Raw genomic sequence first — 16,022 nt, 5'->3', positions numbered from 1 at the left:
GCAATGTGTTAGTGTCTGCATACACTTCTCCTGTCTGAGTAGTGGCCTGAGATTTCTGGTTGTTTGGTCTGATATCTAGCTCTGAGAGTTAGTTTTTTTTTTTTCATTATTATTGGCTGGTGTAGTTGGAGGAATGCTCAACATAAAATGTATGTGAATATTTGCCATTTTATGGTCGTAAACCGTGTATATGTCGAAATAAAATATATGGAAATCCTATTTTAATGTAGTTTATTTCTTCTGCACATTGAACTAATGCTCCAGTCTGGACAATGACAATGACATTCGTTATACTTGATGATAATAGTGATTTCAAATTTGAGATATGAATGAACCCGGAAAGCAAGTCTATCAAGAATATAATCGAAAAGGAAATATCTGAGATTCCCAAATGACCAAAGAAACACAGTTGATGGAGGATGAGACACTTGTTCTCCTCCTCCGTTGTGTTGTGGCCCCAAAAACACATTTGTAAAATCAGTTCTCCTGTTTTGACGTGTATCTAAATACCGTGTCCTAATGCAGCTTGACCCCATTCATTCTGAATCCCTATATATAACTTCTTCCATTGGCTTTGAACATCGATCAGAATATTCCTGATGTTGTCACCCACTGTCCGACCTCTGTGCCCCGCAACAAGGTCAGGCCAACGCAGAGGAGCTGCTGCTCTCTGTCTGCTCATTGGTCAGTCGCCAGGGCCGGGGCGAGGAAACGGGGACATGGACAGGGGTGCCAGGCAATCAGCAGCCAGATCCAGCTCGTCCAATCACTTGGCTTCACGTGGCCCCTTCAAAGTCACCGATTAATTGGTCCGATGTCCAGTAGACTGGAAGAGAGAACTGTGTGTGTGTGTTTTCCCCTCGCTGGAAAGCTTTTATCTCCCAGTAGCCCTGAGATGCTGTTGAAAATATTCTGTTAAAAGTAATATGAGTGTGAATTAGCTGCATTGGCACACATACAATAACCTCTTAATGGTTTTAGAATGCTAACATAGCACGAGGTGAACCTCCAGCTAATTGAGATGATCATAACATATTTGGATTTAAGTAACAAGCATTCATTTGTGCACATTTAAAAAAAACTCTAAGTGTTTATTATTTTGGCCAAACTTAAAAATAAATAAAAAGGGGAGATATAGAACATACGAGAAACATTACTTAGTAGTTGTGTCTGGTTGTCTAGATGTCGTCTAGACGTTACTGAGGAAGATCGTTGGTCCGGTAATTGTCTTACTGGTGTCCAGATTTCCTGGTAATCTGTTTAAATGTGAGGCTATGTGGGTAGATAAAAGGTATGTGGTTCCCCTGATTAGTCTGCAGTCTGTATAACTGGAGGTGTGTGTGTAAGTACAGTAGCTGGCAGAGACAAACAAGATCTCTTTGATTTCCTCAGAGCGTGAACACAGGGGAGAGAGGAAGAAGAAGAAGACAAAAGTGAAAGAAAGAAAATGAGAGGAAGATGAGGAGAGGGTTTCAATGAAAACATTTTGATGCTGACTGGAGCAGTGTGTGGGTGTGAATGACTGAGGAGAAGAGAGCGAGACAGAGCGGTTATCCCCGATGAGTGTGTTAAGTGCTGCTGAGTGTTGTCTGGGAGTCTATTGAGGTGCTGCTAGCAAACAGCAATATCTTCTCTGAGAGATGAGAGAGCTGTGACCGGGCCATCTGAAACTCACTACATGTCCCATAGCGGGATAAGTGTGTGTAAGCATGTGTTCAAAACGGTTTCATATCTGCTGGGTTCCAAAAGCCTAACTTTCAGTTCACATGCTGTTTATTAAAATCAATATTTGAAAGGCATAAAGGGTAATGTGTCTCAGAACAACTTGAGATAACATCCCTCCACAACCCGGTAGGAATGTTTATTCAGCCTCGACTGGATTTACTGCATCTCAAACATTATTATCTGCAGTTACCTGGGAAAATAAATGTTTGTGCCTTCCAATCACGACCCTCCCCCACCCCCCTCTATCAGATTCACTGAGATCTTTACAGCCATCGCCGCTGCTGACGCGTTAACCAACATGTAAAGACTCACATTGGGAAAATGATAGCCCTCAATGTGTTTTTATTGCCTCGTAGGCAGTAAGCAAACTCGGAGTGGCCTGAGTTTGCCCCTCTCGGAAAAAGAGGAAATTGTATCAGGTTCCCACAGCAAGGGGCCAGTTTGCTTTAAGGATTAGGACCGGTGTCACCCGGCCGCTGGGGTCATTGGATGAAAGAATCAGAAACACAAGTCAACAAAGTGACTTCCTCCAGCCTCGCGGACCACCTCCTCTCCGCTGCCTCCTTTTCCCACATGAGAGGATCATCTGCTAAGTCAATCAGGATCCCTAACTTGTGTTTTATTGGCTTGTGTGAACGTCTCATCTGTGAGAAGATAATGGTTATAAAACTGTTTGACAAGGTGGCAGAGGCTATTTGTCTGTTTGCCTTTGGATTTATGTGCTGCTAGTGTACACATCATCATGTGAGCCTCATATTTGCACATATTTCCTCTCATAGCTTCTGTCTCCTTCTCCTTTCTCTATATGGCTTTTGCTCTTTCTGTCTCTCTGTTACATTAAATCTCCCCTGCTCTCTCTCTCTCTCTCTCTCTCTCTCTCTCTCTCTCTCGTCTGTTGGTTACATGTGGGCATGTTTGCATGACCAAAGAAATGCAAAGTCTACCCTAGACCATTACAATATGCCTTGTGTGCACAATTTACATGAAATACATATTCATTCATGACATGCATGCACACAAAATAGCTTTGCTCTCTTTCCTGCAGTTATGCCTTGAATCTGTGCGCTCGCTCAGGATGTTCAGAAAGTCTGCCAAATGAAACCATTGGCATCTTTTACGTCGCTTCTTTTTTACAAAGCTGCCTGTGTTGCATTTGATCTTCCTTGTTTTAGTCATAAATGCACCTGGAACGCACCCTGTAGTTTGCTGCTGCTCCAAGAACAGCCGCTTATTTAAAAAAAGGAAAAGAGGGTTCTACTTCATTTGCTTCAGTGAGGGAGAGCAAGCGGGAGGGAAATGTATCTTTAGCTCCCATGTTATAATTGTGGCACGCTAATGATGTAGACACATTCCCGCTGTCTGTTTACAGGAAGCGCTCTTCTTTCATTTGCGACTAGCGTGAATGCCAAATGCCTATATCTAATTACTGGTGTTTGCTAAAAGATACTATTTACACACACGTTTTGCCTTGTAGAGGTCTCCTGTGTGTTGGGGTGGAGAGATTATCACAAGAAAAGTTAAATTCAATTCAATTCAAGTTTATTTATATAGCCCAATATCACATATTTGTCTCAGAGGGCTTCACAAATCAACAAACACAATGGGCAATGTAACACAATGTAAAAACAACAAACGTATCTTACAAGATCAGAATCAGAATCAGAATCAGAATACCTTTATTAGTCCCACAGAGGGGACATTTGCATCGTTACATCAAGAAAGAGCCACAGACAGCTTAATGTTACCTATGTTAAAAAAAAAGTACTAAGTTATGATATAATAAAAAATATAATATTAAAAATAAAAGTAAAAGAAAAATACTTTCCAAAATACAGATCCTGTAACAGTTCTTAGGATTTAGCAGCCATGTATATATTACACAGTTATTAATGGCATATGTATATAATGTATATATTGCACATATAGCACATATTGCACATAGTATGATGGTATTTAACTGCAGCAAGTTACACAATTTACAAGATGCAAAATGCAAAGAAAACACACCTTGTAACGGATTAGCAGCCAGTTATAAATTACACAGTTATTAACGGCATATATATATATTGCACATATAGCACATATTGCACATAGTTGATTCAATGTGAAAATACCAAAATGTTTAAACGTGGTTGAGACATTTTCTCGGTTTTATCTGTCATTTCCCCGGGCGCCGTTCATAATGGCAGCCCACTGCTCCTAACACTAGGATGGGTCAAATGCAGAGAAACCATTTTGTTACATAGTACCTGTACTATGTGATGACAATAAAAGTGAAAAAAAAAAATAACACTTTTTCAGTCTGTGTGCAGGGAGAGAAATTAGAATAAGAAAAGCTCTTCTCCACACATGACTTGTACATTTAAACATGAAAATGCTTTGGTTCGGAGCCTCTCAATTCAAGATCTTGTTTGAAAAGTGTCAACTGAGGACTCCATTCAGGTTTATTTCTGTATGAAGCACCATAATTTGCATCTTTCTGGTGTAATCATGTCCTAAAAGAAGACACCACTTTTGTCAAATTACTGGATATCTCCTTTTGGAAGGAATTCCTTCAGCTGTGATTTGTCAATGTAAACAAGTTGAAATGTGGTAATTCCCTTGTCATGCAAATTAAAAGAAGCAAAAAAAAAAAGGGGAAGCGTGCTCATTCACTCGCGAAATGATTTGTGTTGTTTGTCGGGAGGGTCTTGTGTTCTTGCCCTGGGAAACTTCTCATAGTCATTCCTTATTTTGTCTGTTTCCAATTCAGCTCAAATAGCCTGGAATCACTCAGGGAAACACACAAACTGTCAGAGACTAAAAAAACGCCCTGCTTCTTCATCCTGGCCCGTACAGGTTCATAGGGAATCTCAGCACCTCATCACCGACGTGTCACAATGCATCACATCTGGCCGATAAAACAACCTTAAACTCTCTCTCCTCTTCCTATCATTCTGTTTCGGACTCTGCCTTCCTCGTCCCTCGAAAAAGGATCTGAGCTCAGGACCCAGGAGGCCTCTGATCAGATGTTAGCTTTGTAGAGAAAACCCTCATATCAGGCTGGAGAATTCACATGATCACCTTGGACGACAGGAGTAAAGAGTCAGATGAGAGGAGAGCTTCTTATTTGAGATGGATAAGATACATACTGTACTGTTGGGCATTCACTTGAATGAAGGGATAGGAAAGAGAAGGAATGGAGGAGGGAGGGGGAGAGCAAAGAGACAGGGTATTAGCACTTTGTTGAGTGGAGAAGCATTGTTTGGCCCCTTGGCACACACACACAAATAAGCAACTCACACACATGCATCCACAGAGCACCAATGTTTATTTAAGCTTTTGATAAAGAGATTAGCCCCATCATCCTACGCTCTTAAGCTAGCCGAGGGGGTCCGTGTTCAGGAAATCCTGGCTTTCCTGACACATGGGCTTATAGGGGAACCTGGCTCAAGCAACACTTATATGATATTAATACAATTCCTTGTGGTCAGATTAACATGATTCGGTCTTAAAACGAAGGGCAGTTTGGTCGGATAATTCAGTGACGAGGGAAAAGGAGACGGTGGACAGAAACTTAGTAAGAGGAAAAGATGGAAACAGAACAAGGAGGCGGAGCAGTTGTGCCAGCTGGACTGTTTTTTCTTCTTTTCTTTATTATTAGCCCTATCAGAGTGGTTGGAGTCCAGCTTAAAGCTACAAACAGCAGAGTGCTAATTTTAGCCTCCAAAGAGGATAAGGATAAATAGCTTGCTGCCAGTTTGCCATATGGTCCCCGGCCGATTATATTGTGTCAGGAATATATCCACCCCACCCCCACCCCCACCCCCACCCAAACATATACACTTATACACACAAACACACACATGTCTATTGTTTAAGCATTACTGATTCCAAAGGATTTCTTAATCTCAATATTTAGATATGAGGGGTTCAATTGGCGTGATTTGGGAAATATATTAACAAACAAATGTTCTTATTTAACACATTTAAGTCTGTGAGGGTGCAACTATTCCTCTATTGACAATTCATTGTTTTTTATAGTTCATCTCTTTGTACTGTAAGAAAAGAATAAGTATCATTTTCAGACAGGAAGTTGTTGTTGTGGCATGGCGGACTCAACCAGCCGCCTTTTCTTAATACACTATAGCTTCCAGCTGCAAGGTAACATTTGGCCTCTTCTGTAATCTCCTGCAACTCGGTTTATATTCTCTCTTGTAAATGTGAGCCCCCGTCGAAGAATAAAAATGAGACTCTCGCCTTCGCTCCCCTCCATCAACACACATGCATATGTTCACATGTAAATGCAACACACACTCACACAGCCACTCTCCATTATTCTCTCACTCTCTCTACCTCAAATTGAAATAATTCAATTTATGGACACAGTTCCAGACCTCCCTGGCTAAGACCATTATGCATGGAGCCCCCCCCCTTTTATAACAAAAGAACGGGAGAATTTACCAGCCGGCTCTCCAAACGACACCCACACAAAGCCAATTTCATGCCCGGAAAACACCAGCAGTAGCGCCATTTTTGGTCAAAACCAGCATCCCTGGGGACTCTTTTTTTTAAATCTTTGAATATGGGTCGATGCTACTTTCATTTTTCTTAAGGCTTATTTTAGAACCCCGATATGACACATGCAAGTCCCTTTACTTCTAACATTCAAACCTGGCCATTATACTGTTGTTTCAAAGTAAATCAACAACATTCAAATAGTCTGTTTCAGCGCAGGTTAAAAGCATGACATGTATCACACAAGGTGACTGCGCATGTTTTCAACCCAGGTAATCTGTGACGCAGGAGGCTAGTAGTAAAGGATGGATTTAATGTGTGTCGACTGGACCAAAGCTTGACCCTCAGCTAACCCAGACCAAACATGCTGCCCCCTGAGGCCCCCTCCTCTTGCTCTGTTTGACATGGATACCTGCTATAGGGATTTGACTGAGAGATAAAGACCTCTGCAAGCTTTTCTAAGAGTTTACAGAGAGAGAGGAAAGAGAGGGCTGGATAACAAATACCTGTAGGTAAACACAGAGCAGCAGGGTGGGCCAGAGGGCAGCATCGGCGTTTACTTTGTGTGTTTGCAAAGCAACACTATAGGCATGCCACTCGCCGCACACACACACTCATGAAACACACACATTCGGATGTAACCCGATTCTTGCTCCGAGCCAGCGAAACTCAAAGAGATGAGCAGCGATCGGGGGGCTGAGATTCTCACTAGTGATAACCTTTTGAGTGAGTGTTAAAAAACACACACCAACACACACACACACTGGTGATATATTGTATACACCATCTCCCATGGGCAGCTCCAGGTCTTTGTTCCATTGAGATTCTCTTTAAACAGAGAGGTCATACTTTTACAGGAAGTCACCCCCAGAGAGGGTTGCCTCTTTCAGGAAGTGACTTGGTGGGACTGTGTGGCGAGAGCGCCGGTGTCCATGGGGGGCATATCACTACCGTCCACATGGGCCCATGCTCCACAGGAAATAGGCCCGCTGTAAACCCACTCACTTCCTCTTCCTCTGCCCCTGTCTCGCAACGCCTTATCGGGGCTGCGTATGGGGCGACTGATAGGACTACAAATCCCCCACAACCCCTACAACACCACATCCTGTGCCTATCAAGGACACATTGAGAAGGAGGAGGAAGCAGCATCATTTTGGAGAAAGTTCATTTTATTCTTCAGATTGTGAAACAGAGGAGTTATGGAGATATCCGAAGTGTGGATCCAGAGTCTGAAACACAATTGAGCGTACTTGTTTACTCATTGAAAATCAGCTAAGACCCTAAAATGGTAATGCCCCAACTCAACAACCGAACATATTTAAATAGAGTAGGTTGTTGCTCTGATAATGACTTATCCTGTTTTCCTACCACCCCTTCAGTAACCTGAGCTCGTGGGTGCGACCATATTAAACTCCTTCATGGTACTAAAACCTTCTGTTATTCCAAAAAGAAACTCACTGGAAGCTAATGCGCTATTATTAGCCTGTGTCACCGCAGGGTTGGCGTGCCTGCATTATCTAACATACTGCAGTTTAACTGGCGCTGATAGGCTACCATGAGTGGGAAAATCCTTGTGTATTATAAGCGTTTATCAGAGTGTGTGTCACTCAGATATCACTACGTGGAAAGAGAGCTGCTCTGGAAAAATAAACAGGGTGACTTGAGTTTGGTTATTGGAACTATACCCTTACACAAAGGCATGATTACAGACATAACAGACTGGTTGTTGGTACTGAAATGATACATATCCACTTACCTTCAGTCTATTTTTACTGATTGCTTTGATGAGTTGGTTGAAGACATAATTCAGGGATATTTGGATAGTTTATTAATGGGCTTTCATGGGTAAATGTAGCTTTCTTGTGGTGAAAACATGTATTTTTAGTGGATGTTAGTTGTGACAATGTGTTTTTCATGCACAACAAAGTTTAAATAAAGGATGTTTTTTACTTTAGTTTATCTGAAGGTTCTCTCTTTTGTTCCATGTCCCCATTGAAGGACTTTTGAACGCCCTTCAGCACATCAGCTGACTTTTTGGAAAGGACCGCCGTACCATTGTGCTGTTAAGTGCTCTTAGCTTTTGTTATAGTCCTTGTCCTCTCTGCCATCCCTTCCCCCCTTCCCCTCTTCTTCCATAGTCCATTTGACTCCCTCTCCCTCTCTCTGTGTGTTGGTGGTGGAGAGTTTGACTGAAGCTCGGTGAGTCGAAGGTGTCAAAAGCCATCTGAGAGGCAGCGAAACAATTGAGAGAGTGAGAAAAGCTGCAAAAGAGGCACGATTTCAGGATTCTTACCATCTTGTGTGTGTGTGTGTGTGTGAAAGGGTGTTTGTGTGTGAGTGTGTGTCTGAGGACTTCCCTTCACTGGGGCGGAGAATCTGTGGGCCCCCCTCACAAGTGCTCCCGTTTGAACCGAGTCTGGCCTTCTATCTTCAGGTTAGAAAAAAAAGAAAACGGCAACACAAAGGCAAGAGGGAAAAAATCAATAGTTACACAGCAAAAGTGCTCAACATGAAAGGGTGAATTCTTCGCCTTACACTTTCATTTTAGCGTGTACCGTCTGTCTCCCTCTCCCTTATTCTTTCTCTCTTGACTGATCTGGAGGTTGGAATAAAAGGCAGTGTGTCTGTGTGTGTGTGTGTGTGTGTACGTGTGTGTACGTGTGTGTGCGTGGAGGCATACTGCAGTTTAATGTCGTGGCGGTGCCTTGCGCTTCTGGCAGTTTCCAGCGTGTCAGGCAGCCTGTGGTGATGACCCTTTACGGCAAAATGGCACAGAGAGAGCAGTCACATTTACACTGACATTTTTGCCATCACCTATGGCTATGTCAACAGGCCTGAACCCCCCCCACCACCACCCCCACCCCCCCACCTCTCTATCTCTCACAGCCGACTTGGTTGGGCGTCAGCCATAACACAGAGAAAAATATCATAAAAACAGGTCTGATAGTCAATATTTTGTAAAAGGTCAATCATTTGTCATGTATGTAAAGGGTTCTAAAACAGTGCCAATACCCTGAACAATTTCCCTAGGACTAATGAAATGTATCTACATTGCTAGTTTAAATAAATGATGTTTTCTTCATAAGCATGTAGAAGGATCACATTTCAGAAGAGTTTTTATGTATCGACTAATTGGTCACCTGTACACACGTTAATATGAAATATATGGGAAAGGCATGCACCAATGTCAACTTACATTTGAATACTAACAACAATGCACTTAATCCATTTCAGCAAAAGCCACTTGAATATCACAGACCTGGAGTTTAGCGACTTTTAATTAACTCATACCTTGGATGTTTTTTCTCTCCTGTGTTGTTGGTTAAACACAATCCCTGTGTCTGGTTTCCTGATCTCCTCCTCATCAGATCACCACAAATGAAATAATTGCTCCTAACTTGGCTCGCATTCTCACAACAAGACGTCTCCAGTGGGCTTTAATTACAAATAACCTCTGTAAATGCCTCACCAGTTACTGCCATTATTGAATCTGTCAGCGTTGATCCACAAAACTGTCATCATTCAAAGTAACCCGCTTTGTTATTGCAAAGCACTCGTTATTTACTGTAATTACTTCAATGGAATTGTGTTTGATTACAGGAAGCAATTACTTATCTCTCTCTTGATTGTTTACCTGGAAAGCCGTATTTCTTTCTATTGTAATTATGACAACTTTCCTGTCTATCTGTCTATTTATTCATTATGTTGTATGTTCTACAAAGAGATCTGTCCCTCAGAGTGTGTTGGCTGAAGTTATGTCCAAAGATCTGAAAATAGTGGAGTGTCTTTCTGGCAAAGGCAGGAAGGGAAGTCTAGACTAGCCGTATTGTTTTGCCGACAGCGCATGTCATTATCCGCTGAGTAGTCGAGGGGATTTCTCTGTGTCTCTCCTCCTCCGCGGGAATAAAAGGGAGGCGAAACAGCATTGGTCACAGAGAGTGTTTTGTATTGAAGTAAGTAGTGTGTGTGTTGGTTTAGAATACTTTGCTAGTCATTATTGGAAAGTTGCCTCGTGGAAGATCCTAACAAACGGGTGCATGTGAGTGTGTTCAAGTGTCTGTTTTCCGTGAGGTAAAGGGGAAAATACGCTTTTGAATACGCTCTTGCCCCTACTTGGGACTTGTATTGCAAGAAATTCCTGCATGTTCAGAATATTTGGAGGTGGGAGGGGCCTCCAGAGCCATGCAAAGGGAACCCCCCACTGCCTGCAACCCCCCTGTACTCCCCCTCCCCAAGTCTAGAGCTTATGAATGGCCTGAATACAATAAACGCCACTTTTTTCTTCCCTCCCTCCCTGCTCCCTCCCTCTTGCGAGCCCTTCTTTACCTCTCTGAGGATTTCTGGGAATGTAATATGTGTGTATGTGTTTGAGACTGGGTGTGTTTGTGTGTGAGTGCCACAGACAAAAAAAAAAAGTGAGAAGGAGAGCACTTTAGTGAATGTACATCAGCATGCGTGTGTGAGCTTTTTGTATCATGTTTAGAATGTGTGTATGCATGAATTTCTCGCCTGCCAATATGAGATGTGTGTATCCCATGTGGAACAGGATAGCTGGTCCCTGAGGCCTGGGCCTTGCCTGGGCAGCCAACCCAGGGTCATGTGAGCTTTCTGGGGTGTGAAACTCTAGGAGTGGCCCATTGAGGGATCAGCTCCAGGTCACTCGCACTCGCAGCGAAAGACACACTCTCTCAGTCTCTTGCAACAAATAGCCTTTAGAATAAATGCGCTGTCATAAACTCAAAAGACCTGTCTGCATTCATTCCCCCTCTGAGTCAATCCACAGGCTATAAAAGCTTGCAAAAACATCTCTCAGTATCCTCCGAAAACCATCTGTGAATGATTCCTCACACGGGATCCCTCCCATGACATCTGGCATAAAGCTAATATTCATAACCCTTATTCCTCAACCCAGCAGTGCCTCTATGAAGACAAAATGATTAGAAAGCTAAATGTCATTATTCTCTCGCGTTTGTGCTTGAAGCGGCCTGTCTGACATGATCGCAGTTCGCAGATGACTGACTGGTGAATCCCAGGCTGTTAATTTGCCAGGCAGCAGAAAAATGGCTGACACCTCAGAATGGCACATGTGCCCGTGCAGAGGGGGCAGGTAGTACCAATCTCTGTCTTACGCTGAGAGATGGTTCATAATCAGATCATAACAGATTAGCCTAGATACTGCTTGATAATGTCAGGGTATGCCTTGAGACAGAGAGATGTAGAGAAGTGATAAAGACACAGGAAAGGAATAAAAGGAGACAGAAAGCATCATTAGTACTCAACAGTTGAAGAGGCAGGTTAGAAATGTCATGAGGAAATGATACAATGTTAACCTAGTGTTCCTTCATATTTAATAGTGCAATATCATTTACCCATGAAATATCGTTTGTTTTAGAAGGAAATAAAACGTCAAATCTAGTGGATAACAATAACTGATCTTACATCCCTAACCCTGCAAATATCCTCCATCCCTACACTTCAACACACAGGGAGGAAGTGGAGAAAAGTAATGAAGTAGGAAGCAGGGCAAGTCAGGAATGAAACATGAAGTGGTGCACAGGCTTAAATAGAAGCCATCGTAGCTGAATGAGCATGGAAGTAAGTGTCTGTTTAGCTAATGCTAACGAAGGTAAAAATGCATGAAGAAAGCTAACCTAGTTTTTACGTCATTATCTGTTTGCTCGCAGTGAGTGTGTGTTTGTGCAAGTGTGTGTACAGCGTGTGAGGGGACTGATAAAATATTCCTTCCCTTGGTTGGCCCCGGGGCATTTCAACTGCCCCTGGCTCCTTCCAGTCACTGGCCTGCTCCCTAATTGCCACACACACACACACCCACCCACATACACACACATGCACACACATGCACACACTCGACATTCAGAGCTTCTGTGGCTGGAAACACATGCATAAAGAAAGAGAGAGATAAACACATATACAGACCAATGCACACCCATGCATGCATGCCTTCTTCACACACGAACATGCGCCCCTGCCACCCTGCATTGATTCACCCCCCCCCCCCCCTCCAACTAGTTGCAAAGATGTTGTCATGGCCGATCAGGGGGCCAGGCCCAGAGTTGTGCCTGTGGCTTCTCCTCGTGGGGAGACTGGAGCTTGCTAGCCTAGCTGCCCCACGCTGTATGTATGCAGCCCAGGGTTACAGCCTGCTGACGCTCCTAATGAGCCTGGCAGCCTGTTTATGGAGAGTGACGACTGCTTCATTGGCTGCCTGGCTAGCTTTCTGAGTGACTGGCTAACCGGCTGATTGACAGGCTGCTCTATGGATGGCTGACTGACTTGGTGGCTTTATAGACTGATGCTTACTGGCTGACTTGATAGTTTACTGGCTGACTGAGTGGACTTCAGAGTGGTCAGTGCCTGACTGACTGACTGAAGAGAGTATTGGCTGAATGATGACGTCACTGATTATACTCAACCAGATACCTTTAAAAAACAGCTGCTTACATGTCAGTTTTGTGCCCATTTTAAGCATTGAGATCCACTCTGACTCCACAAAAGAGTACACAATGTTTATATCTGGTCTATTGAGTACACTCAAGAAGCTTTTGCCATCAGCTTTAAGGACAGTAGACACCAGTGGTGTAAACACTGGTACCCATTATTTTTTAAGTAGCCACTTGCGAAGTTTAAATGGCATGTGGCAACTCTCCAGAAAATCTCAAAAAAACTCCACCGATTGTTAGATAGCAGCAACTTTAAATCTTCTGTCTATATGGCAAATGTATTTTGTGCTACAGGCGTCAATTATTCAATTGGTTGTCCTTTTCTCTGTGTTATAAAATGTCAGCTTCAGAGGCCAAGACAGAGAAAATGATCTGCTTGTCCTTACTGACTGTCCTGCGTATTATTTTTTTCAATTGATTAACTCCAATGTGCCTCAGAGCATCTCCTCCATCTCCTATCCATTATTTTCTCCTACTTCAGTGGCTTTAGTTTTATCATTTCTTTCATTTTCCTGCTCTCACTAAATATTCCACATCCGTTCCTCCTCTCCTTCTCTTCTTACCGTTCTTCCCTCTCTCTCACAAGCTGAGGTAACACCATTGACATTTCCCCAACATGGCTGCCAGACACAGCTTCAACACCTTCCCTTTCTTCACCCTTTCTCTTTTCTCTCTCCCCCCGCCCTCTCCCTATTCCCTCGCTTGCTGGAGTTAAAGCAAAGCAGAAATTAGCCCCAGACCTTGCAGAGGTGATTGGTATCAAATTGCAGTGAAAATGGAAATGCCAATAAAATTGACGGCCCTTCTCCAGCCCTCCTCCTTCCTTTTCCCCTCCAAGGTAAAGTGAGTGTCTTTAGGTCAGACTTTCTCAGAAGTATCGGGAAAGGAGAGGGATACTCAGAGCTTTTAGGGTTTCCCTGTCTGGCTTAGGGCTTGGATTATGCATGATTTAAATGGTCAGACTTTGCCTGAAATCTTTTAAATCGCAGACAGCTCAATGGCGGCTTTCTTATTTTTATTTTTTCTCATATGAGTTGAGGAGATTTTATGTTTGTTGGATATAAACACCAGTAATCTTTCTGTGTTTTTTCCCAAGGCTCATGAGATTGTAGAGATTTAATGCAAACGACTTCTCTCACATTATGCATCATTTTGATATTTAATTCATTATTGATTAGCTATGGTTATTTAATATGCTGTAGGGTCATGAATAAGAATCCTGTATCCTTGTATCTTACATACCATTTAATCCAGCATATATCAACAGATATGATGTATTACTGTGATCATAAAGTACAGTATGATATTATACTATATTGGGCTGTGGTTGCCGAGCAAGCTTGTGACTGCAGGTTTGATTACCAGACTGGAAAGAACACCTGGAAATAGAGCATTGTACTTACTTGTAGAATACCATAATACAAGAAATAAAAACATATGCAGCAATAGTGCTACTTTATACAATATTAGGAAGAAGCCATATGCAGGCAACACACCCAGAATCACTTTCTCGTGCAGTTTTCTCTCAGCATCCACACTTTTCTGACTTACTCTGCTCTGTCTGACTCCTTTGTGTTTTCCCTCTCCCTTGTTTCCTCTTCTCCCTTTCCCCTTCTCTCCATGCTTCTCACGATTTCTCACCTCTCCCTGAGCTTGCCTGCTCGCCCACTCTCTCCTACTAGCTGTCTTGCATGCATACTTCCTCACGCTCTCACTCATTCCCTCACTCTCTCATTCACTCACTCACTCCCTCATGCTATGAGCTGGCACTCCGGCCGTTTGCTTCTGTTTCCCCAACTCACATGGGACAAGCCCCTAGGTTTGTTATTGTAGGCTTTGCTGAACATGAGCCGGTCTTTACAACGGATTGAAAGCATTTGCTTCCAATGAAAATCTGGTCTTAGATTACAGGGCCTCGGCTCTGCTCACCCTGCTTCTCCAACAGGCGGAGAGGAAAAGAGAGGACGGAGGGGAGGGTGTATATTAGCCCTGAAACAGTAGGCAGAAGTAAGCCACTTGTTAAGCTCAGGCTGCGTTTGTCCTAGGCTAATGATGTAACTGAAGCCTGCAATGTGAGTGTGTTTTTAGACAGAGAGAGGTCTAGAAGCGGGGTGTAAGGGAGTACATTGTCCTGAGTGTTTTTGGGCGTCAAATTGCTGGATTAGTAAAATGACAACAACTATTGATTATTGTTTATAAAGACAAAATGTAAAAGATTCCCTAGTCAGCATTTTTAAATGTAAGGCTTTGCCGTTTTTCTCTGTTTAACAACCTTGCAAATGGAATATCTTCTGGGTGTTGGACTTTTTTTTTTCTTCTCACATTTGAAAATGCTAAACAATCAATTAATCTGACAAATTAATGACCAGATTATCCAGTGGTTTACAGTAAAGACACAGAGATTACTGACTGATTGATATTGCCTGAAACCAACTTTTGACCTCTTGGTGGTGTTACAGTTCCCCAACTCTACCAGCAAAAGTACATGCATGCGGGCATAATTGATGCGCAGTGGGTGGTGTTTGAATCAGTATCCATGAAAATCAAGTGCTTTATTTTATCCCTCCCCCACCCTCCATGGCGTCACCTCCGCTTCTACCAGAGCTTCATTAAAAAGCCTTCAATATGTGTGCATATGTATCTCCTTCTGCCAGAACAGTCGGCGAGAGAGAGCGAGAGCTAGCCAAGTGTTGTTTCGTATGGATCGTTGCGAGCCTCTCTCTCCTAATGGTGTATATAATTCAGGTGCCCTCCAGGCATGCTTTCAGGAATTCTTTTGCCCGAGGTAATGGGGAGCAAAGGCCTGGGTTTTAGACCCTTGATTATTCCATTGATGTGGCAGGCTGGAAAAAAGTCATCTCCAACCAGATTAGTGCCAACATCCCCATTAATTATCGATGAATCGGGGGCTTAGGGTTTAGCTAGGTGCTGGGTGTCGCCCTGTGCAAGTTAGCGGAGCGCGGGCTTGCTCAAATGCAGTTATCTACTCCCGTTGCAGTGAATAGACCAAGAAGCTTTAGAAGTGCTTTGTGTGTAATCAATAAATAACTGGATCCAATTCTGTGCACTGCTTCAGCATTTTCTTCCCCTTCCCCTCACTTCCAGTCGAAAGACGCATACAAAAGTCAGTTATCAGCTGCTGAAATTTCTGGCAGTGAGGGTGCACTTGTTTACCTCCGCCTCATGTTTCTTTTATGATTATCGTCTTCATTGAGGGTGGCTCGCATTTTTGAATAATGATAATAACAATTAGGCTTTTCACAGCCACAGATGGGAAGAGCCTCTGGAGCTGTATAGAATTCGTACAGTAATTGGGTAGTTTTGAATATGTGCAGTGTG

General features: G+C 43.0%; 1 protein-coding gene across 1 annotated transcript in view; it reads left to right on the top strand.

Moving 5' to 3' along the window:
- The window catches only part of LOC117487211 (homeobox protein Meis1-like), a 77,018-nt gene that overhangs the window by 19,964 nt on the left and 41,032 nt on the right, over nucleotides 1–16,022 (top strand). The gene's annotated exons all lie outside the window — the stretch shown is intronic.

Source organism: Trematomus bernacchii, unplaced genomic scaffold (genome assembly GCF_902827165.1).
Source record: "Trematomus bernacchii unplaced genomic scaffold, fTreBer1.1, whole genome shotgun sequence".
Classification (NCBI taxonomy): domain Eukaryota; kingdom Metazoa; phylum Chordata; class Actinopteri; order Perciformes; family Nototheniidae; genus Trematomus; species Trematomus bernacchii.
This window is presented reverse-complemented; position numbering and strand designations above follow the sequence as displayed.